This window comes from Taudactylus pleione, unplaced genomic scaffold (genome assembly GCF_031769625.1).
Source record: "Taudactylus pleione unplaced genomic scaffold, aTauple2 ptg000223l, whole genome shotgun sequence".
Classification (NCBI taxonomy): domain Eukaryota; kingdom Metazoa; phylum Chordata; class Amphibia; order Anura; family Myobatrachidae; genus Taudactylus; species Taudactylus pleione.
In genome coordinates, this window is record NW_028284625.1 from 2,245,900 (window position 1) to 2,272,051 (window position 26,152).

General features: G+C 41.4%; 1 protein-coding gene across 1 annotated transcript in view; it reads left to right on the forward strand.

Annotated features, from left to right (window-relative positions):
- The first annotated feature begins 12,914 nt into the window (after positions 1-12,914).
- Positions 12,915-26,152, forward strand: part of LOC148517308 (beta-1,3-galactosyltransferase 2-like) — a 72,142-nt gene continuing 58,904 nt past the window's right edge. Inside the window, exon 1 of the mRNA XM_088478859.1 lies at positions 12,915-12,967. The gene's annotated coding sequence lies outside the window, so the exon portion shown is untranslated. The remainder of the gene's footprint in view (positions 12,968-26,152) is intronic.

Here is a 26,152-nt window from a genome sequence, read left to right on the forward strand (position 1 = left end):
TGTCACTAACTGGACTTTTTCCTATTTGCCTCACTACAGCTCCCAAGTGCACTTTAGTGCTATACCCGGACTTTCTGTTTTACCACATTCATGTCTGTTAAGCCACTCATTAAAAACTCCACATTTACTTTTAAACCTGCTTCAGTGTCTACTCCTATTACCACCCCGGGTCCACAACAAAACCAGAACCTCAGAGTAGGTGATGACAAATATAGCTGAATTCACACTAAACATAATAGCATATAAAACATTTATAACACAACATATATAACAATAAAAAATTATAAATAGATATATAACTATGTGGTGTTCATCACATAGAGAGGCATCCAGACTAATGCAGCATACACACAGAAAGATTTTCTGTCCAACCATCCAACTAGTTGATTGGTTGGAATGAAAATCTGGTAACGTGTGGGAGTAAATGATGATCAGTAATTTGCTCCTAAATGCCAGAAAAAAGATGAAAATGGTTGTCAGATAAGTTTGTTTAATGTTTGATCTAAACAATTTGTTCAAACAACAGTTTTTGTCCATTTTCCGGCATTTGGGAGCAAATTGCTGATTGTCATTTGCTTTCATACCATACCAGATTTTAATTCCAACCAATAAACTAGTTGGATGGTTGGACAGAAAATTTTTACATGTGTACCCAGCCTAAATGTTTAAAATATCCAAACCAAAAATAGAAAAGAGCGGTTCGGTTTTTCTGAAAACCGACCACACCCAAACTTAGGAATTGCAAGTAAATCCGAGTCCCAGCTCGGGTCTTCTTACCAAGTTTGGTTCTCCAAACGATCAGGTGCCAATTTACACAGGAAAATGCAGGAAGAGGGTGTGGGACTGTGCGCTGTGGGTTGTGTAAAAAAACACCATAAGGATGCCATCAGGACACGATCATGGCATGATTAGGGCAGAGAGCATAGTAATAGCTGGAGTGGGTGGGAGGGGTGACTGCAGGCATTTTTTTCACTACTTTTGCAAAAGTATTTGTATCAAGTATCCGATAAAAGTAGCAAATTTTAAGAAAAATCACAAGGTGTGGCTAATTCGCAGGTTTAAAGTAGAGATGAGCGGGTTCGTTCTCAAAGATCCAAGCCCACCCGAATTTAGCAGATCCGAGTCGGATCCAAGCCGGCTCTGATGTTCCCGCCTTACTCGGTTCTCTCAAAATGAGGCAAAACCATAGAGACGAAATCTCGTGGTTTGCGAGCTTTCGTCTCTATGATCAATGTAGTATTTAAGGGACCACGCGATGGATGCCATTTCACTCTGGCTGTGGAGACTGAACAGGGAGGGTGGGTAGTGTAGGGCTGGGAGAGGTGCTGGTGCTGTCTGCTGTGTCTTGGGCTGGTGACTGCTGGTCCATTCTGGGCTGGTGCTGTCACTGTGCTGTCTGCTGTGTCCATCTGGGCTGTTGATGATCCATCTGGGCTGTCTGTGCTGTCTGCTGTGTCCTTGGCTGGTGCTGCTGATCCATTCTGGGCTGGTGGTTTGCTGTCTGTTGTGTCCATTTGGGCTGGTGCAGAACTGCAGATACATCTGGGCTGGTGCTGTGTCCATCTGGGCCAAAGTTCTGGACTCCCAAAAAAAATATATAGTAAACAAAAAATCAGTCAAAGTGTCTTTTATATTTTTCTGTGTGTGTGTGTGTGCGTGCGTGTTAGGCTTAACTGCAGTACCTCACAAGATCCAGCCAGCAACACAAGTTGCAACCTAGTGCTGCCCGACTCCAGTCGTGATCAATCTGTGCTCTGGGCCCAAGTTCTGGAGCTGAAACATTATAAAAATCAATTGTTCTTTTTCTAATAATTGTCTGTGTGTGTTAGGCTTAGTCGCACAAGATCTAGCAAGCCGGCAATGCAACCTAGTGCTGCCCGACTCCAGTCGTCATCAATCTGTGTTCTGGACCCGAAACCCCCCCAAAAATAAAATAGTGTCTTTTGTCTATTTATTTTCTGTGTGTGTGTGTGTGTGTGTGCATGTTAGGCTTAGCCACACAAGATACAGCAATGCAACCTAATGCTGCCCGACTCCAGTCATCACCAATCTGTGCTCTGGGCCAAATTTCTGGACCCGAAAAAAAAAATAGTGTGCTTTGTATTTTTTTTCTGTGTGCGCATGACTGCACGTGTGTGAATTTTGTAAGCACACCTTGGCTACACTATTGGTGCTTGTGACACTGCTTCAAAAACGCAGAAAATATGGAGGGCTGTCACATGACTGGAGACCAAGGCCAAGAACCACATGTTGTAGCTGCCGCCAGCAGTCATCATGATAATGCAAGGCCATCAACTTCTTTGTCCTCTTTGAAGGCCCATACCTTCAATCTTCAAGGGTATCCCACCCATCATCTTTGCACAGTCCTCAACTCTATTAGTAATTATATCAATCAGTTTTGAGCCAGCAAGCTGGATGCAACCTTTTGGCCCTTTAACTAGATGAAAAAAAATCAATATTGTGAGCTGTGAGGTAACCAAAATTGACTGGAAACGAGTGGAAATAAATGCTATTGAGGTTATTAATACTGCAGGAACAAAAAAATGCACATTTTATGTGATTTTAGCTATTATTTAAAATCCAGATCCAAAACCAAAACACAAAAACAAAACACCAAGGAAAAAAATCCAAAACCAGATTCAGATCCAAAACCAGGGGAGATCCAGATCCAAAACCAAACCCAAAACATGAGGGCCGGCGCACATCTCTAGTTTAAAGGCACAGCACATTTGGCCATATGGCTAGATTTTAGGAAAGGTGTACAGTATGTGGACACATCTGTATGTATGTGTGTTTATCACACACACACACATTGCAAACTGAAAACAGGCTACTGCATGTGGTGCAGCGAAAATTGTCTATTGGTTGTCTGTTAAAAAGTAAACTAGCACTTTTTTCACAAGGAAATTTATTTACTATAGTCTATATATTTTTGTCATTTGTGCATGAGGGCAGAAACAGTGTTGATTTCAAGATTATTTGTCCAAAAAAGACAGTGCTGTGTCTGAGCTGAACCCTAAAGGACCTCTTCCTGTAGTCTAAAATAACCTGTGGTCTTTTGTAATTACATTTAAATTGTATTTTTCATGAAGTGTATGTTGAGATGCAACAAATAATACTTTTCTAACTGTATGCAGTGGTATCCCCATCATCTGCACCCCAAAAAAAATATTGCAAAGGAGACCTTTTCTGTTCCAGGTGTGTAAACTAAATTACCAGTCTTTTAAAAATGAATGGCAGTATTTTATATACTATTTAAAAATTTCCATAGTGTGTTTTTGATACACGGTGTATATTACTCTACTTAGTGCATGTTGTTGTGTCCCCATCAGCTGCAAAAACAAAACAAAACATTTGTTTGCTGGTTTCAACAAAAATTCTTAGGTCTTTTAATAAGACTGCATGGTTAAGGTACCAATCCCTCCCTTCCTTATCTCATTGCATATTCACTTGGTATGGTGGCAGTTAAGTTCAACAACAGTTGCTTTACTCCTGTCCTGGTGTAAAAAATAAAACCAATCATGGATCAGTCGATAGAAGAGCTGGAACAACACAGTATGAATGTTGCAGCTGCTACCAGTCATTATAATTATTCAACATCTACTAAAGGGGGTCAAGGGAATAGAAGATATGAAGGATGCCTCAAATCTAAACAGTATTTCGCAATTCTTCATTAACAGAGACATTCTATAACAGTGGTTCTCAAACTCTGTCCACCAGGTCACCCAGCAGATGCACAGGTGTATTCATTACTCACTGACACTTTAAAAGATCCATAGGTGGAGCTAATTGTGTCACTTGTGATTCTGTGAGTAGATATGGAAAACATGCACTGTTTGGGGTGCTGAGGACAGAGTTTGAGAATCTGTGTTTATTAAACTGTATTCTAGGCTGCAACTGCAGTGCCACTATGTTACCTACAGTAGATGTGTTATATTCTTTTAAACTGCCACGTGTTTGTACTGTTGCTTACTTTAGTCAGCCAGTTCGCTGCAGCCTTGGGACAAAATTCATGAAAACAATATTGTGAGATGTGAGGTGGCCAAAATTGTCTGGAAATGACTGGAAATTAATGTTATTTATGTTAATAATGCTGTAGGAACAAAAACAGTTCCAAATTAAATTACTTAAGCTGTTTTTATCAATTTTAAATATATCCAAAACAAAAAACAAAACATTTGAGGGTGGTTTGGCAAAACCAATACACAATGAAGACTGTCCACGCTTATCTCTACTTTGTTCCAACTGTTCCACTTCAAGTTGCTCTGCTCAGAGTCAGAAAGCCACATGCTCCTACAGTAAAAGTATGCACTGGGATAAACTCTTCCTCCCAGGGTAACAAAATTATAAATACAGAGCTAAAATATGGACTATGGATTGCATCCAGTAGGACACTAAAATCTCTAGTTATGGCTCTTGCTAGGGTGTAGCAGTATAAACACTCAGGATTATAGGGAGGATAGTGGGAACAAACTTGCAGCTCCCTGTAAGCCAGGGCACATGGTCTTCAAGCAGCAGTCTTAATGCTAGATGGCTGGAGAAACACGGAGGTGGTCCTCCAATCCTTGCAGGTATACTATGCCTCTATGCATGGCTCATATGAAAGCAGTTAACACTATTTTTGTCATTACAATCTAGGACATAATGTAATATTGCCAGCATCAAGGTTGACTTTTTTTCAATACTAATAAAGAAAATGGGTCAGCAGGAAAAGACATTGAGAGTTTGGCAATATGTGCAAGGATTGGCAACGATTGATGGTTGGAACCATTTCACTGTGGACAAACATGGGAGACTGACAACACTTAAAGTTTACACCTTTTTTTTCCAATCAGCTCACCTTGAGATGCTGCAGAATAGCTGCTGACACAATGATTCGTGATGCAGCACTGCTACCATAAAACCGACAGGAGTAGGTGCCAAAAGGAGAGGACAGGGTTCAGATAATGTCCTACATGCTGGTTTGGTACTGGCTTGCCAAAAGTTGCAGGGCAAAAAAAGGGAATCCCCAAGAGTTACCTGCGGAGTGGCACTAAATAGTTCTGCATGCCAGGGGTTGCCAACTCCTGATGTAGATTAACTTAAAAAAAAGAAATGAAAAATGTATTTAATTCAAGTAACAAAATGTGTCAAGTTCATGTTATAACCCTGACAGATTTATTATCACAAATGGCATTGATATTATTATGAGAATACCAATTACATATCAGCTTGGCCAGCTCATTACCTAGTGTAATAAGCAGAATTGACATATATAGTATGTCAACAATAGTATAACCCATACTTCTTAGTTTTAATACCATTTCAAAAGTAGATGCTAAAATCTGGTTATAAAAACTCATCTAGCAATACTCCTCTACTTTCTCATATGTTCCAATGTCAAGAAGAGTGGTGATTTATTACATAATTTCAGATTTTATATTACTGTGTCATCTCTACACACATTCCAATAAAGTAACCCTGTGCAATAAAATCCTGTGTGCAATATACACAATACGGGCTAATCTAAGAAAAGAGTTTCAGACAAACAGTTGAGATTTTAATGATACACAACATTGTCAAATGTAAGCACACATTTCAAATCCCCCCAAATAAATACCTGTTAATAGGTTACTCATAACCAAATAACTTATGTTTTGAATCATACGTACAATGTGAAATGATCTTGCAACACTGATAATCTATTACAATCTATGGTAATAGAGATATAAATTAAAAGGAGTTCAAAGGTGTGCCATATTTAAGACAATTGGTAGTAGAGCACTAAGGTTACAAATAGCAATGATCAACCAGTAGTACAGTAGATCTATGAAAGTCACAGGATAGATTCCAATGGAAAGGTAAATTTACTATATCTATGAAATTGATGACAGAAGGACAAATGCACAAAAATGATTTGACATCAGACTTTAGTCAAGTCATCAAGAATATGCGTATTCACTTACTATTTAAACATCCCTCTGCCTACCAGAGTGGGGCATATCAGGGGCCTGATTCAGAGTAGGATGCTGCAGCATCTGTGTGTATATCTTTTGCCGGTATTGGTTCTGTGACTTTATGCAAAAATTACCACAAGTCCTCCCTGGTATACATAAGTGCATCTGCATGTGCAAGCACTGAGACACCCACTTTGAGCATCTTTACACAGTCAAATACGCCTTGGTGTATCTTTATATGTAACACATGCTCGCACCATCAAAACTTCATCAGCCCCATGCTAGGTGCAGATTCTCATTAGAGCATAGACTCCAATGTGAATGATTGTCTGAATACGCTACCTTCCACTACAGAGTCACACCCATGACACTCCCATAACACTCCCCCAAAAGACAGATTATCTCGGTGCATCCACATAGCCACCTCCCTCCACAGCCCATGGATGCACAGTTCATTTTGAAGACATTTCTGAGGTGTATCTCACATGTGTCTCAATTTCAACTGCATATGCATTAGATGTAAGAGCACAAGAAAAAAATTGCTCAACTGTGTCCAAGATCAACAGTGCATCCAACATACAATCAACCCCCAAGGTTATTGTTACAATCACAGTGCTAATATTTAATAAGTCAGTCCCTGATTGTAATATTTGTCCCTAGAACAGAAATCAAACATGTCATTTAGTTATATTTTTTCCTTGATATGTGAAACCTGAGAGTTTAAAGATTTGACTGTGCACACCTGTCAGTAAGAAGCAATATGTGGGTGCAATCTATTCTAAAGAAGCCATCTAACTGTTGTAATTATTGTAATGAGGTGTAGATATGGTTTCATCCATCCTATATCTATGTAACATCTAGTAAGGTCAATCATGAGGATCTAACCACATGGAGCACATATTATCCAGGGGTGGGAGACAGGCATTGTAGAAATGACAGTTACAGGTCTTTGGAGGAAGCTTTTGCACAGAACTTACACTTTTGAATTATTACTCCTTTACTGGGGAAATATGTAACAATCAGGTCTAATGAATATTGATGATATGGGCTGTAACATTAGCAAGCTGTACTATGATAGACAAAATAAGCTTGACAGACTACACTGGGCCTGATTCTGGGAATAGAGTAATACCGATTTTATACCAAAGTTCCGGGTCTGATCCAGAGGTTGGAACAGGGTTCCAATCCAGATCAGATCCTGAACTTCCCTGTTGCCGAACCAGGATATTCCAGAGTCGGCACCGTTCACACAGTGTCTGCAGTGACCCGGCTCTTCCCGCATTGAAGTGGAAGCTTGGAGATTACGTCATCTCCAAGAGCCGCTGAAGCCGGCCAATCAGCCAGCATGCGGTGCGATCCAGGTCATCGTGACCTGGATCGCGCTGTTTCCACGCAGGGTGGCACGGGAATGACCCGTGGCCAACCCTGCAAAATACCCGAGTTGGATTCCCAGGACCCTGGACCCGGGTGGATCCATTTACACCAACAAAAATTACGGGTTGATGCGCATCAACCCGGGCTTTTTAGTTCAGTGTAAAAGGGGTATAAGATAGAGCAAGTAACTGTGTACCTGGACAAACCATGTTGCACTGCAAGGGGTACAAATACATAATTTTTTTTGCATGTGGGGTAAATACTGTCTGCTTTTGCATATAGCTTACAAATGCTACACAGCTTTATTTTTATAATGCAATTTAGATTTCACTTTGTACACATGCCTCTTAAATCTTATGGTGCGTACACACGGTACGATTTTGATGAACGATAAGGATAATGATCAACTATAAATCATTGATATCATTCATTTTTATGCAGCAAATGATCAACGAACGTCTAACGATGTGCGTTCCTGTATGGACAATAACGATATCTATGGTCGTCCATACATTCAGTTCAACTTGGACGATTTCAACATGATTTGCATGTTAAGAGATGACTTCACTGAAATATCTATCATAGATATCTATCAGTGTGTACACCCAAAATTTTTTGCCCTGCACTACAGGAAGTTGAAGGGAAATCTGTCAGCGATATTGTTGGTTGTGCAAGTTGTACAGTGTATATGCACCATTAATCTCTCTGCACATTATAAATCTGCCCCACCTGCGGTGCAGCATGGTTTTACCAAGATTCACAGTTATTTGCTCTTTCTTACTCAATTCCCAACTCTGAATCAGACCCAAAATATTCTCTGTAAAGCACTGTATAATATTCTCTGTAAAGTACTGCATAATATTCTCTGTAAAGCACTGCATAATATTCTCTTTAAAGCACTGCATAATATTCTCTGTAATGCACTGCATAATATTCTCTGTAAACCACTGAATAATATTGTCTGTAAAGCACTGCATAATAATGTGTGTAGAGCACTGCATAATATTCTCTGAAAAGCACTGCATAATATTCTCTGTAAAGCACTGCTTAATATTGTCTGTTAAGCACTGCATAATATTATCTGTAAAGCACTGCATAATATTCTCTGTAAAGCACTGCATAATATTGTCTGTAAAGCACTGCATAATATTCTCTGTAAAGTACTGCATAATATTCTCTGTAAAGCACTGCATAATATTCTCTTTAAAGCACTGCATAATATTCTCTGTAAAGCACTGCATAATATTCTCTGTAAACCACTGAATAATATTGTCTGTAAAGCACTGCATAATAATGTGTGTAGAGCACTGCATAATATTCTCTGAAAAGCACTGCATAATATTCTCTGTAAAGCACTGCTTAATATTGTCTGTTAAGCACTGCATAATATTATCTGTAAAGCACTGCATGATATTCTCTGTAAAGCACTGCATAATATTGTCTGTAAATCACTGCATAATATTCTCTGTAAAGCACTGCATAATATTGTCTGTAAAGCACTGCATACTATTCTCTGTAAAGCACTGCATAATATTTTCTTTAAACTACTGCATAATATTCTCTGTAAAGCACTGCATAATATTCTCTGTAAAGCACTGCAAAATATTCTCTTTAAACTACTGCATACTATTCTCTGTAAAGCACTGCATAATATTCTCTGTAAAGCACTGCAAAATATTGTCTGTAGAGCACTGCATAATATTCTCTGTAAAGCACTGCATAATATTCTCTGTAAAGCACTGCATAATATTCTCTGTAGAACACTGCATAAAATTGTCTGTAAAGCACTGCAAAATATTCTCTGTAAAGCTCTGCAAAATATTGTCTGTAGAGCACTGCGTAATATTCTCTGTAAAGCACTGCATAATATTCTCTGTAAAGCTCTGCATAATATTCTCTGTAAAGCATTGCAAAATATTATCTGTAAAGCACTGCAAAATATTATCTGTAAAGCACTTCATAATATTCTCTGTAAAGCACTGCAAAATATTCTCTGTAAAGCACTGCATAATATGTGTATGCTTTCTAAATAACTGTTAATAAATTAATTCTTCCTGAGCATTCATAGAACTACTTCTGGTTGATCACTGTCATTTGTAATCCTAGTGCTCTGTTACCATTTGTTTTTAATTGGGGCTCACCTTTGAATTCTTTATAATGATATAGTATTGTAGATTATAATAGATACAGTAATCAGTATTGCAAGATCATCACATTGTTTCATAATTAAACTTGTGAATTTGCACATTTACGGCAAGAACATCTACCATGACTATTCCCCAACCTACACTATTGAATACATATGTGTAACCTACTGTACTAGCAGGAATTTTTTTAACAGTATTGAAATGTGTGCTTACATTAAACAAAACAATAAAGACACAGGGTTGTGTATCAGTAAACTCTTTTGTCTCCAATGTGTTTGTCTGGCCTTTAGATTAGACCATATTGACTAACAAATCACTGCATAATACACACAGGATTTTATTGAACAGAGGGCCTGATTCAGAGCCGGACGCTCTGACCAGAGCGCTCGCTCTGAATCAGGGTTGGGCTACCTAAAATTGGAGCAGCCTCTTGGACGCTCGCATAGCTGTGGGTTACCACCCACAGCTTATGCGAGCATCCATGATGATGGTCGCGATGGTCAAGACCATCGCAACCATCGGGCTTGCGACGAGACCCTGCGGTAGGGTCTCGTTGCCGCAAGCCCAGGAGTGATTTTGGCTCTATCAAAGCCAAAATCACTCCCACTGACATCACTAGTGATGTCAGTGGGGCCGGACCCAGACAGTAGGCGTTCCCATGGGAACGCCTCTGTCTGCAGCCGCGCCCCCGGCACGCCCACCAAAGGGGGCATGCTGTCACTCACCATCGACAGCAGGCCCCCTTTGGTGCGAGACCCAGAGCGACGGCTTCCCCGTCGTGCGCATGCGCACTTGGGCAGCATCGACCAGATTGCAAGCGTACAGCGCTCGCGAGCAGGTCTGAATGAGACCCTGATTCTCTAGACTGGGACATGTGCAAGAGATTACTAAGAGATTATTAAGTGATTAATTATACTAGCAATATGCTCTTCTTGGCATTGAAACATATGAGTTGTTGAAGGACTGTAGTATTACTAGATCAGCTATAATCAGATATTAGCATCTAAGGTTACAATATTGTTAAAAATTAGTAGTATGCTCATTATAATACCAAAAAGAATTCCCTCGTTGGTGACCACAAGACTGTCAGTGTCATTACTTGAATTTGACACAGGTTTTGTAATAAAACTGAAAAGTTTTGTAAAGAATAGTGTAGAAAAGATAAAGTTATAATGAGATATATTCTGCTTTTTTATGTTAGGTCTCGAGTAGGCTGGTTTGCTATGTAAGTGGTATTCTCATTAAAATACCAAAAGGAACTCCCTCATTAATGACCACAAATTTAGCAGCGTTGTCACTTGAATTTGACACTTTTTGTCATTTAAGTCAAATACACGTCTTGTGATTAGGGTAGAGCAATCAGACATCTTCAGTTTGCAGACACTTAAGTATTATCTGGGTATGTTCTAGTCTTGGACAATAATTTGAACAATGACTGAAGACTATAGCGTTGTAAAGATTTAAGTTTAAAGAGCATACTCAAAATTTTAACACACTTCACTTTTCTTGCGCTCTTTTTGCTATTAACATTTTATTTTGCTGCTGAGTGATGCAGGGGTGCTAAAGGACCTATGATCTGTAATCAAAGAACAATTATTTTTTATGTACCCCCTCATATCTAAAGATGTGTGCAGATCCCCATGTTTTGGTTCTAATTCATCATGTTTTGGTTCTGGGTTTGGCAAAACCGCCCTTAAGTGTTATAGGGCCTGATTCAGCTTGGATCGCAGTTGCTAACTTGTATGCAAATCTGTAGGCAGGTCTTCTATATGCAAATGCTGCATTCACAATGCCGTCGCATGGCTAACATGCACTGGCCCTCAACCTACACTCACATTCACAACACCGCTTAAACCAGGTCAAACATCGGGAACATCGAACCCATACCCAGAATTGCGGCAGGTCAGACCTTACTCACAAATTGCTAACTTTCCAGGTCATGTGGAAAGCTCAAGTTAATTTATGCACGCCAATGCAATGGCGTTCAAATGCACAGGCACGCTGAATCAGGCCCAGTGTTCTGTTACTGAGCATGGAGCTGGCTCTCCGCAGCTCCTTTCTCACAGTTTGTCTTCCCAGCATAATGGCACACAAGCTGCAAGCTTCAGTTCCCTTCTAAATCACAGTATAGGTGCAGCCATGTTGGACTCTGTCACATGTCTCTCTTTCACCACTCAGTGTGCTGCTCCCATACCAGCTGATCACAGTATCCAATCCCTGGGGACCCTTTCTTATAAATTCTATTTCCTGACTGGCTTCTGTTGCAAGTACAATGTTGCTTCTTACTGAAGTTACAGCTCAGTACTGAGCTCCCAGGTACTCTGTTTCTGAATGATCCCAGTCCATTATATCTAGTTCCTAGATCTGGTAAACAAGTATCTTACACCATTTTGCACACCAGTCTGGTTTTACCACTGTGACTTGATATTACAGCAACCATCGGTTCCAACCAATACCTCCAACCATTTGTCTCATACGATGCTTCCAACATTGGACTTTTATCAGTTAAGTTCCTCAATTCATCAACATCAGTCACAACCAATCAAGTTCATCAATTCATCAACATCAGACTCTTATCAATTAAGTTCCTCAATTCATCAACATCGGTCCCAACCGATCAAGTACATAAATTCTTCAACATCGGAATCAATTCCATCAAGTTCTTCAAATCATCAACATCGGTCTCAAACCGATCCAGCTCTCAATCCAGCATCATTGGTCCGAATCTGATTCTGCTAAATCATTAAATATTATATTTTCAGGTACATTCCAACCTGCTGTCTTTCTATTCCTGTTCTCATCTTCAGGCCAATAATCCACTGCTGTAACTCTACCTTCTCACATATATACATGAGGAAGTCGTGGCTCAAACCACTTAAGTTCAACCACACCTCTCAAATCTCCTCTTCAGTATCCCACACCTGTTCAAACCCAAAACCAACCCTCAGGCGTGAAAATAACTAAGTGCTAAACTAGATGTTAATATGTAAAGAGTAGTCCACTCCAGATGATGTGTTATATACAGTAAGTAACCAAAAGAAATATAGGATGTTAAAATAAAATTTAATAATATTCAACTAAAAATATTTTACTCAAAGGTAGGTATCAGAATGGGAATGTTTTCTGAAGACATATAACAAATAAACAATACTCAGGGTGGGGGTGTGTTGAGTGGTGTGTATGCCAGATGTGTGTGGGTGTTGAGGTGGGAAAGAGGGCACCCGCACACACAGGGAGGGTTTCTGAGTACCTAGAAACCCCTCCTGTCAGCTGCTCCATCGCAGCGCAGCTGAACTATTTTTTTTTATTTTTTTTTAAAGAGAAGCTCAGGCAACTGTGCCTGCTGTCATACTGTGCTGGCTGCAGGGGGAGCTGCAGTGGCAGCGCACAGTCCCTCCTAGGCAGTTCATATGGCAGCACCAGCATTGTGAGAGGCTGAGAGCTGCTGTTGGGTGACAGAGATCTGATCGTGCTGCCGGCAGTCTCTCCTGGACTCGAGCTGCACTGCAGGTCTGTGTATAACATGTGGGATGCAATGATACCAGAGCTGTATTTATATGTGTTTTTCAGTGAGAGGTGTGTGTCAGTGTAGTCTTTGTCAGTGTGTGTCAGTGTGTGTGTCTGTGTCAGTGTGTGTGTGTCTGTGTCAGTGTGTCTGTGTCAGTGTCTGTGTCAGTATGTGTGTGTGTGTCAGTGTGTGTGTCTGTGTCAGTGTGTGTGTCAGTGTGTTTGTGTGTCAGTGTGTGTGTGTGTGTCAGTGTGTGTGTCTGTGTCAGTGTGTGTCTGTAGTCTGTGTCAGTGTGTGAGTGTGTGTGTCTGTGTCAGTGTGTGTGTGTGTGTGTATGTCTGTAGTCTGTGTCAGTGTGTGTGTCTGTGTCAGTGTGTGAGTGTGTGTGTCTGCAGTCTTTTAGATTTTTTTTTGTCATTGATTGTGTAACCTAGTATTTGGAAACCCCCCTTTGCAAATCCTGCGTTTGCCACTGGAGGGGGGTGTAAGTGGTCAGTGAATGTCCATTTGGGGGTGCTGGCTAACAATGTCTAGGGGATGCTTTGCCTGCTCAGTATAGACTTTAGTCACCAACGGGTGCCTGCAGCAAGTGTACAGGCAGGCGGCAGGTCACCTGTACACACAGTCAGATGTGCCGATATATTTGCAAGATTTAGCGGCATTTGCTGTGATGTGATATGTATGTGAATTATGGCCCTCATTCAGAGCCGTTCGCTATTTGCGTTCGTTCGTTCAAAAACAAGGGGTGGCTATGCAAATGATCTGTTCGCACATTGCAGTCTGTTCACACCTCTAAGTCTGAATGAGCGAGCGAAACATACGCTCGTTTATTTGATAAAAACGCCCCCCCCTGGCCGCTCGCACCATACGTCATGTCCGTTATTTATTAGATTAATCGAGTACATCGAACAGGATATGAACTGCTCGCTATTCTTGTGGTTGGTTTTTTCAACCGCTATTTTGCGAGCAGTTCTGAGTTAAAAAAAAACAAGTGACGTGGTCATTGAAGCTGCTGTATTAATTATGCACACCCATAAAACGCCCGTTTTGACCTTTTGGCACACCTGCGTTCGGATCTCCACTCCCCGTTTTCAAGCACCTTCCCCTGTTACCACCCACATACGCCTCATTCTGTCACTCAAAATAGCAGGCACTCGATATATTGCGTACAAATGATTTTCGGCCGCACTGACTGGTTCGCGCATGCGTACTAAAAACCGTACGCATGCGCAGATGTGCGAACATCGCTCGGAACGAGCGTACTGCCGCTAGCGAGTGGCTCTGAATGAGGGCCAATGTCACTTATAGATATATCTTCTGTACACACCCACCAATGCACTATGCAATATTTGATTTGCCGGCTGATTAAACAACATATCTCATAGTGTGTAACCAGCATAAGCAAGATACTACAGGTTGAGTCTCCCATATCCAAACTGCTGGGGACCAGAGGTATTTTGGATATTGTATTTTTCCGCATTTTGGAATATTTGCATACCATAATTAAATATCTTGGGAATGGGACCCAAATCTAAACACAGAATACATTTATGTTTTATATACACCTTATGCACACAGTCTGGAGGTAATTTTATATAATAAGTTTTAATAATTTTGTGCATCAAACAACGTTTGTGTCAATACATGAAATGTTTTTATGTTCATATACACCTTATACACACAGCCTAAAGGCAATTTTAAACAATATTTTTAATAACTCTGTGTTTTAAACAAAGTTTGTGTAGATTGAACCATCAGAAAGCAAAGGTTTCATTATCTCAGTCATTCTGTATTCCATATTTCAGAATATTCCGTGTTTTGGAATATTTGGATATGGGAAACTCAACCTGTAATTTACATCCCCCTCCTCAAATTAAATATCTTTCTTGTGGCATTTATTCTACCATCCATATACATTGTGTCACATACAGATAACACAAAAATTAATGCCCTTCTGATACATTTTTCCCAATCACACAGAATCATATTCCTAAAGACCTGGTCTCTTAATTGTCATAATTGTCTGGAGGACTTTATGTAAATAGGAATATAAATTATGTGACAATCTGTGCATCAAGTGGGAAGCAAAGCCGGTCACTAGTTTTTCATCAGCAGCTGCAATCATCATCATTAGTATTGGTACCTGCACCAGCCCCAGACTAGGTGCCAGAGATCTGTCAGAAACAGGCTTCCCTTATAGGTACCAACAATAGGCAGAAATAACAAAGAATTCTGCAGACAATGGTGTCTGATACTAAACCAATGTAGTTTTGATCTTATGATTTTGGTTATCCAACAGGTCAATTCTGACATTGAAGGTTTAAAGAAAAAGATAATTGCACGTGAATCCACTGGTTTAGATATATTGAAAGCCGATACAGGCACCGAGTGGCTGTCCAAATTAGAAAACAACATTTCCACATTTAGGGCGGAATTATTAACCTTTAAAAAAACAAAATACAAAAAAGTAAAAGAGGATTATAAAGACTTGAGGGTTTACTCCAGGTTGTCCAATCAGACAACCAGACGACCCTGGAAAGGGGGTTTTAACAATAGAAGGAGATTTGATAATACCTTTACAGATATAGAATCACACACATCATTGAGTGATTCAGACAATTCATCTACACACAAAGGGATTTTTTTAAAAGAAAAAGTTTATACACGCAGCAAGAACAAATCAAAAAACCCTGAAGGCGAGGGGGTGTCAGGCATAGAAAGAAAATCAGAGAAATCTCCGAGGGGAGCAAGGAGGTAGTCTTGTTTAATCTATCAAATTACACCCCTAATACAGCAGAAATGTCGGTGCTGTCAAAGGGGTTATCCTTTGTACAGACACATAGACAGAATGCTTTTAGGTGGGAGACTGAATTATATCATTTTCAGAGGCAACTACGCTTAAAAGATTTTTTTGCTAGACAACCCATAAGTAATGCCACAATTTCTTCTTTTAGAACGAAAAGCTCTTTTGATCCCCCAGCTAATAACCCATCAATTGAAATCTTTATTAGATTGGTTAAAAGTGAAACTATACCAATACTTAAACAACGAGGTAAAGTTCATCAAAACCTCAAACAAGAGGAAATTAAGGCTATTAGTACATTGAGAAATAACCCTGCTATCATAATCCGCCCAGCCGATAAAGGCGGGGGTGTGGTTATATTAAATCGCTCTGATTATATTGATGAAGTTTTTCGTCAGTTGAATGACATTACATGCTACCAGAAACTCACCTATGATCCTACAGGTCTATATAAACGAGAAATAGACAATATAATTGAAATAGGTATTTCCAATGGGTGGATTAATGAACCTACGGCAACCTTTTTGACACAAGATTTTCCCAAAATACCATTGCTGTATATATTACCGAAGGTGCACAAGTCCTTAATTAAACTGCCTGGGAGACCAATAATCTCCTCCAGGGGTTCCTTAAGCCAATCCCTTTCACGATATGTAGATTATTATCTACAACCAATTGTACAGTCAACACCCTATTATGTTAAGGACACTATTGATTTTTAGAATAAGTTAACAGCTTTTGGACAGCCACCGGTGAACTGTCTGCTTGTAACAATGGACGTTAGTAGTTTGTATACTAACATTGATAATACTGAAGGTATGCAGGCCATTAGAAGGGTAGTGGGTGCAAGAACGGTTTACAATGGCCCACCAAGAGAATTTCTCTATCTTCTTATGGAAGTTATCTTGCATAAAAACTACTTCCTGTTTGACAATGCATTTTATATTCAACGCAAGGGTACTGCCATGGGTTCTAATATGGCTCCGGCCTACGCGAATCTTTACATGTTTGATTATGAGACCAAGTATATTATGTCAAATCGTATGTATTCTTGCTTTATTGCATTTATTTTGCGTTATATTGACGATTTATTCTTGATCTGGACTGGCAGTGCCCTTGCGTTGAAAAACTTTGTGGATTCTTTAAATTCCTTATCGGGTTCTATAAGATTTACATTCTCCTGCAGTGCACTCAGCATCTCTTTTTTGGATGTTTTGATATCAATTGAGACAAATACATTTACTACAGCAATTTTTAAGAAGCCAACTGATAAAAACACATTACTATTGGCTAGTAGTTTTCATCCTCAACCCTTGAAAAAGGGATTACCGTATTCCCAATTACTGAGAGTAGTAAGAACTACCTCTAACATGCAACAAGTCTGGGAGGCCCTACAGTTGATGGGTCAAAGTTTCATTGATAGAGGATATGACACTGGAGAAGTGCAGGAAGCCATTCAAAAATGTCTCACATTGAAAAGAGAAGATTTGTTAAACCCTGATACTAAAAGGGACAAGCCTGAAAGGATGATAATTTCCAGTACATATTCCATCACATCAGCATTGATGAGAAAAGTGATCTTGAAACACTGGCATATTTTGCGAACTGATCCTATATTGGGTCCACATTGCCAGCAAAATCCATTATTTTGCTACAAGCGTAGCCCTAATTTGAAAGAAAGGATCACTTTTTCTGATATAAGTCCAAGGGTCAGCATTCACACTAACTGGCTTACACTTAAAACTGGAGCTTTCAAATGTGGTGGATGCATCAATTGCCGATATTTATTAACGGGGGAATATTTTTGTCATCCTACTACCGGCATACGTTACCAGCTTTGACATCGCATGACTTGTGAGACAAAATATGTGGTATATTTGATACTATGTCCATGTAAAAAATTATATGTGGGCAAGACCATACGAATGGTCAAGGAACGTATTGCACTTCATCGATCCTCAATTAAAAAAGCTGTTACTTTAATTGACACCAGTACACCGCCTGTAGCGAGACACTTCATTGGACATGGTCACAGCATGAATGATTTTGTTTTTATGCCAATAGACCACATTCCGCCACTGAGAAGAGGTGGTGACAGACATAAATTGCTTTTGCAACGGGAATGCGAGTGGATATATCGATTGGATTCGATGTCTCCTTTGGGACTCAATGAGGAATTTACCTTTTCATCGTTTCTATGATGCACTATGAGTGACTGCAGGGGTTAACTATAATTGCATTAGTATAATGTTGGTTATGCATTTACTATACTCTTTCTTAAAATGATCCATTCTCTAATTGATGTGTGCACCTTACAGTGATTAATATTGTTAGTGATGCATTATCTGAATTTAACTAATATTTAGCGTAATTATTAAATAGGGCTAATTTATCAGTAGCTGCTAATGGTTCAGCCGTAAAGATTTTACCATGGATAAAAAACTTTTTTGTAATTTGTTTACAGTTTAGAACTTTGTTTATATTAGGAATTTTGCATATTGACCTTAATATTTGAATATGATTGATTCACTGTAGAGATTGTTTATCATTGAATGAGGCTGCTATTGGTGCTAATTTTTTATGAATGTTACTATGGTTCTGATCCTGGTTATTGTTGTCCTTGATGTTCTGTGCCTCATGGGGCGGTCCTTTGTTGATCGCCCCCTGTTGTCATGGTGATCAGGGCCGAGTGCACCACGGGATGTCTTTTATCGAGTTATAGGATGTTAGTGACTATGACATCGCTTCCGGTTAGACGGAACCATACAGCAATGTCCGGTGTCAGCCGGGGTAGCTGTTTGGGTTCCGTCGTGTCCGTGATGTCAGATCCGGCCAGGCGGAACTCCGTTGCTAACCACAGTGAGGTGGGGTGGCGACGTGTGTTCCGCTGTCCGCGGCTAGACTTCCGGTCACGCCGAGTGATGCCAGAGTTCAGGTGTGCACACAGGTGATTGTTTTCACCATTAGGTAGTTTGGTATTTATATGGCCTCTGCTGACATGTTCACTATGGCTGACCCTTGATGAAGGTGGTAACACCGAAACAGCTGTCGGGGCTGGGAGCTATCACTATGCTTGAGACTGCATTACTTTGATAAGTATCGATATACCACTCAATATTTTTGACATGCAGTTTGATGCCATTTTTTCTATGATTAAATAAATGGATTAACTTTTGCTTCAAGGCAGGTGTGCTGGTCTATCTTGCCTGTTTCTATGGATACAGTTAAGTGTTTTTTGTATGTATATATATACATATATACACACATATTATATACACATATACACATATATACATAATTTTATATATATATATATATACAGTTCCACCTAGTGCAGGCACTCCCAAAACAACGTCCTCTGGCCGTGGTGCTCACTGAAAGGAACAAGTAGTGCAGCAAGGCAGTGTCACTCTCCGGATATGAAAAAAGGGGTCTCACTCCAGTCACTTAAGGTCAATGTTTTGAGTTTTAATAGCAACTCGTCATCAGGATATACAATTACATACAGTGGATTCTTACCTTTATACCCCTTCCCTCACCGCATGTGCCGCCAGACTGACCCGCTTCCGGCTCACCTCCGCCGCCCGGCAACTGCTGATGACGTCAATGTGAGACGGAGCATCATCAAGGCAACCACACACAATGTCAACATAACCACGTGTTAATGCGTGTGTAAAACCAACGTATAATCTAAGTTACAAAAGATTTAAAAATACAAGGTGCAATATATAAAAAGCACCTCAGGACCCTTATTACAAACAAAATAATTACTCATAAAGCAACACGTTAATAATCTAATACTTATAAATACACAGTTTACAAACATGTATCTCTTATATTGTCTGCCAATACACTAAATTGCCTAATCAGGCATATCTGCCATATCTTCCTGGATGTCCCAGCGATTTCTTAAACTTACTATGTCTAAGACTGAGATGATCAACTTCCCACCCTCCCACATAACCTCACCTACCACTATTTCTTTATCAATTGATGGCACAACTATCTCATCTAGCCCCAAAGTGCACTGTTCTGGAGTTAACCTGGATTCCTCCCTCTCCTTTAAACCACATATCCAGAACCTCTCACAGTCCTGTCATTTCCATCTTAAAAATATTTCCAGGATCAGACCCTTTCTCACCCAGGATGCTACTAAGACCTTAATACACTCACTGGTCATCTCAAGATTGGATTACTGTAACCTCCTATCTGGCCTCCCCAAATCCCATCTCTCTCCTCTCCAGTCTATCCTTAATGCAGCTGCATGATTATCTTCCTCTCCAAATGCTCTACATCTGCCTCCCCTTTCCTACAAGCCCTCCGCTGGCTCCCCTTCCCCTTCAGAACCCAATACAAGGTTCTCACACTCGCTTACAAAGCCCTCACACACTCCTCTCCCATTTACATATCTGACCTCATCTCCCTTCACTTTCCTGTCCGCCCTCTTTGTTCAACAAATGCACACCGCCTCTCATGCCAAATGATTACTTCCTCCCACTCCCACCTCCATCAGACTCTCCACCTCTCTACAATCCTTCAAACGGACTCTCAAGACCCACTACTTCATCAATGCTTTCCAGCTCTCATCCTAACTTGCTACTACATGCTCCCTCCTCCCTGTCATCCCCATCTCTATCATGCCCATCTGTATGCCCCTCCCCTTGAGAATGTAAGCTCTTGCAAGCAGGGCCCTCTACCCTCTTGTGCTTCTCCTTACTTTATGTTCATCTACTTCTTACTCACCACTAGGAAACCTAACACTTGGTGCCTATGCTTTGTTGCTTAATTGGGTGTTATGGCCACCTATGAATCAATTTATATTATCCAGGTCCTTGTCCTTCATTGTATTGTATTTTACTGTGTCACTTTTTGGTTATGTACCTTGTAAGGCACTACGGAACACTTGTGGCGCCATATAAATAAACGATAATAATAATAATAATAATAATTAAGAGAATACAAAATCACAGACAAATCCTGGAGTGACAACAGAAGTAACTATATTATTATATTAAACCCTTACAAAGAGAATGGACACAAAATGAAAAATTATTAACACTTACTAACACTTTTAGTCTTTCACTGGTGTGCTACCCTGGGGTGGCTGGCCTTTGCTGGATTTTTGGGGTTCCGTGCCCCAGACTTTGACTTAGAATTAGAAACCTCCAGTATCAGTGATGCCGTGACGTGGCTTGGAGATTTACACATATTTTTACAAATATATGCAACTAAGGGCCTGATTCAGAGCTGAACGCTCTGACCAGAGCGCTCACTCTGAATCAGGACCATCCCAGCTAAATTTGGAGCGGCCTCCTGGCCGCTCGCATAGCTGTGGGTGACCACCCACAGCTTATGCGAGCGGCCAAAAAGATGGTCACGATGGTCAAAGCCCATCGCGACCATCGGGCTTGCGACGAGACCCTGCGGTAGGGTCTCGCTTCTGCAAGCCCAGGAGTGATTTTGGCTCTATCAGAGCCAAAGTCACTCCCACTGACATCATTACTGTTGTCGGTGGGGCCGGACTCAGACGGTAGGCGTTCCCATGGGATCGCCTCCGTCTGGCAGTCACGCCCCGGCACGCCCACCAAAGGGGGCGTGCTGTCAATCAACATCGACAGCACGCCCCCTTTGGTGCGAGACCCAGAGCGACGGAGAGCCCGTCGCTATCCGGGTCTCGCGCATGCACACAACGGAGCTCCCTCCGTCGTGCACAGGCGCAGTGGGGCAACATCGACCCGTTTGCAAGCGTTCTTTGCTCGCGAACGGGTTTGAATGACCCCCTAAGGTCTGCCACCATGTAGTTTTTCAAATCTTATTGCTGATATCATTCTGAGTGCTGGGGATACCTTTTGTTGTTTCTTGTATAGACTAACCCCTCCCTTTCATTCACCTGAGTTGTGTTACTAAGGTGATTGAGCAGCTACCAAAATAATTACAAAATGAACTATGGGCCTGATTCAGAGCCGCTCGTAAGCGGACGCTCGTTCGCTCCGAGCGATGTTTGCCCAACTGCGCATGCGTACGGATCGTTATACGCATGCGCGAACCAGTCAGTGCGGCCGAAATTCATGTGCTCGCAAAATAGCGAATACCTGATAATTTGAGCGACAGAAAGAGGCGTATGTGGGTGGTAACAGGGGAAGGTGCTTGAAAACGGGGAGTGGAGATCCGATCGCAGGCGTACTTAAAGGTCAAAACGGGCATTTTATGGGTGTGCATAATTAAAACAGCAGCGTCATTGACCACGTCACTGGGTTATTTTTTAGCCAGAACTGCTCGCAAAATTGTGGTAGCAAAAACCAACCACAAGAATAGCGAGTAGCTCATACCCTGTTCGATGTACTTGATTAATCTAATAAATAGCGGACATGACGTAGGATGCGAGCGGCCAGGGGGCGTAGTTTCCCAAAAAACGACCGCAAGTTTTGCTCGCTCATTCAGACCTAGAGGCGTGAACAGACCGCAAGCAGCGAACGGTTCATTTGAATAGCCACCCCTTTTTTCTGGACGTACGAGCGCAAATAGCGTCCAGCTCTGAATCAGGCCCTATGTTATTAACCTTGAACTCTAGAGCCGACCTAGTCATAGACCATAAAGGAGAATGATTTTGATGTGTGCATCCTGTTTGGAAGTGATAATAGTGAATAGTATACACAAGCAGATTCACCAGATTCACCAAGTACCAGCTTGCAGGGGTGACTTACTTGGACCTCTAGTTCTCCTGTAAAGACAATGTTAATTAATCTATTTTTACACACAATCAACCCGGGAGCCAACAGCCAGGGGTGCCAATGATAACCCTGGGGAGGGGGAACAACTTTTTGGGGGTTCCCACCTCCCCAGGGATCCCCAGTCTGGGCTGACTAGTGGTCAGGTATTATGCTTTGGCCAGGGGACCCAGTGAAAGGGTACCCCGGCTGTGGCATTACCCCACTGCTAGAAAGAGTCCTGTGCTGGTTTTGGAAAATACTGTGGACCCCTATGTATTTGGTCCCCTGTATTTCCAAAACCAGGACCGGCTCACTGAGCCAAGTGCTGGTTGTGCAAAATATGGGGGATCCCTATGTCTTTTGTCCCCAATATTTCCAAAAACCAAGACTGGCTCACTGAGGGCCTGATTCAGACTTGCTTGCTAGGCTGTATTTGCACACACCCAGCCGATGTTTGCAATCTGCGCATGCATATGTATCGCAGTGCGCATGCGTGACCTACTCCATGTGATCGGGAAGTGTTCGCTCGCTGCGCATACACAGCTCACTAGAATGAGTGACAGGACAAGCCGTTTGTGGGTGGTGACAGGGGATGGTCAATGGAAATGGGGGTGTGGTGGTGTAAACGCAGGCGTGCCTGACCATCTCAACGCCATTTCAGAGGAGTGCATAATTTATAGGCAGCATCATAGTACACTTGGCAGAATTTTACACTGAAGCGCTCGCAGTAAACCACAAGTGCTGCATATGCATCCGATGGTACTCGATGTTACCGATAGTTGCATACACTTCCTGGAGATGACATGCATTAGTGGGCATCTTAAGACAGGCTAGTGGGCATCTAGTTACACACCACGATCGCACACTAAGACATAGTGGGTGTACTATTGCCTTGCCGTGCGATTGCGGGATTTGCACTGAATCGGGCCCTGAGCTCAGTGCTGGTTGTGCAAAATACAAGGGACCCCTATGTCTTTTGTCCCCCGTATTTTCACAACCAGGACTGGCTCAGAAAAGCCTGGTGCTGATTGTGCTTTTAGAAGGGAAAACCCCACATAATTTTTTTGAAAACTGTAACACTTTACAAACTTTTCACACACAGAGGCATACACGGATCTCACTGATCTCACTGATCTGTGCATACATCTGTGAAAAACATACCTGCTCATGCTAACATCGCTAGCATGAAGCAGGTCTGCTATTTTGGGGATTTGAAGTTCAATTTCAAATCGAATATTAGTAAATGTGAGATTTGTATGTTGGTCAATGTAAAAGTACAGATGGTTTGCTGATGTTCGATTTTGAGTAGGGTTTTATGTTTGATTTGACATTTTGATTAGCCTTTAGTAAATCTCCAAAGGCAAAATCGAATGAAAACCGAATGCAAATCGAATTTGAAATCACAGAAAAAATCAAAATCAAACATTAGTAAACATAGGCCCTCATTCAGACCCACTCGCAAGCGGGCGCACGTACGTTAGGCGTACGTACAAAATAATTTAAATTCAATGGCTCGCTCATATTTTCGTTCGCATCTAAAATTCCTCCCTAAACTCAGGCGACCCCTCCTCTAACTAACGAGTGTGCGAAATAGCGAGCGTACATCCCCGAAATGGCTTGAAGGGAACGCACGCACAAGTGAAACCGGAAGTGGCCTTGTCAGATGTCGATTACCTGCTCCTTTATTCTGCCTACCTCCCTCAATCGTATCATGCCAATCAATGTATCAATTAGCTTAATTGTTTTTTTTTTTTCAACACAATGCAAGAAACTTTACTCTTGTCCGTGTTTGTGTTTACCCGCAGAATACGTACGGATGGAACATTCGCTTTTATTGTTCAAAAAAACATGTGAACCACAATTAAACAATTGTTCTATTGCTGTGGATCCCCGCATATTTTCCGGGGTTCATTTCTTTATTTAAATTTGCAAACGCATGTCACTGCATCAAGCCTATCATAACTCTCCAGAGATTTCTGGCCCTGTTGAACACATGACTCATACACTAACCAATAAAATTGCTCCTGTTAATTTCCAAAATGATGGATAGGCGGATCACCAGCCAGCCTCCACCCATCACCAACCGGCAGAAGCGCTCCGCGTATGCGGAGGCACGGTCCCGCCTGCGGTCGTTGGGTTCACGCCGCAACATCGGGCAGCTTGAGCGCAGGTGGTCAGACCTGCAACGGCGAACGCCCCGCTTGCTGGCATGCTTTCGCATGCAGATCCTTGAAAGTAAGTGTTATGTATTGTGGTTTTCATGTTTGTGTTTGTGGGGCAAACTGCGTGTTCATGTTTTCCTGTCTGTCCTATTAATTATTTGTCCTCATATCTGCGTGTGCATGTTTTCCTGTCTGTCCTATTAATTATTTGTCCTCATATCTGCGTGTGCATGTTTTCCTGTCTGTCCTATTAATTATTTGTCCTCATATCTGCGTGTGCATGTTTTCCTGTCTGTCCTATTAATTATTTGTCCTCATATCTGCGTGTGCATGTTTTCCTGTCTGTCCTATTAATTATTTGTCCTCATATCAGCGTGTGCTTGTTTTCCCTCTATTTCTGTTTTTTTCATTCTACTCCTTTTTGCATGTTTTTTGTTGCTGGTTTTTTTTTTTTTATTTGGGCCCCGGATTTGCCCAGAAACTAACCTCAATTTGTTTGACATATTTTAGGAGGACAGCCAAGACTACGCCGTCACCGTCCGGCCAGACGGCGTTCCCGGCCACTATCCCCAACCCCCAGCCAACACTCCACCCCAAATATTTCCCCTATACCCCACTCCTCCCCAGCCTTCCCAGACCCTCTCCCGGAACTGTCGGGCCTCCTTCCCCTCCGTCCCACTTCCCCCTCTCCTCCACCCACCCCTCTTCCAATTACCCCCTCCCCGGAGTCCATCATTACCCCTCCCCGTTCTTTGGGGAATGAAGGCTCCTCCGAGGAGGAACATGGAGGGACTTCCGGAGCTCCCGTTTTGGCTCCCGGTATGTTTTTCTTTCTCATTTTTTTTAACCACAAACTGTTTGTATGTAATCATGTGTCGTGCCTTTATTCGTGCTTGTTTGGTTTACTTTTGGTGATTTAGCAGTTTGCCTTTACCTCTTCCTGCTGATTTCAACATACACATATCACACCTGTGTGAATTTGTACATAGGCCTTGTATTTTTGCCAGCACCCCCTTTTTGTTTTGGTTTTTCTTTTTTCGGTTTAGGAGTGATTTCGTTGTGTTTTTGTTTTTTTAATGTGGATTCCCTATTGTTTTATTAATCCACACACTTTTCTCACCCACAGAGGAACAGAGGCGTCGACAAGAGGTCGAGGATTGTGTTGGCCAGATGCGCCAACATGTCATTGGCCTTCTTGTGGCCCTTGACCGGCTGTCTGGCATCCTTCGCCAGTAGTTTTTTTTGTTTATTTTCGTTTTGTAAATAAATTTTGTAGTTCTAATATACGTTCTGGCTCATTCTTTTTTTCAAAAACACAAATAGTTTTCCCTGACATAAGTAGACTGTTCCTGCAAGGATTTCCCTTTTTTAAAAGTTAGATTGTATTTTGTATTTGTATGTTAAACAGCCACAAGAAACACATAACAGTAACAATGTCATTTCCCTTTTTGGGTGTAGTGTCAATTAGATATTTCGCCATTTTACAGGTTCCTAGTTGGTGTGCAAGCTGCT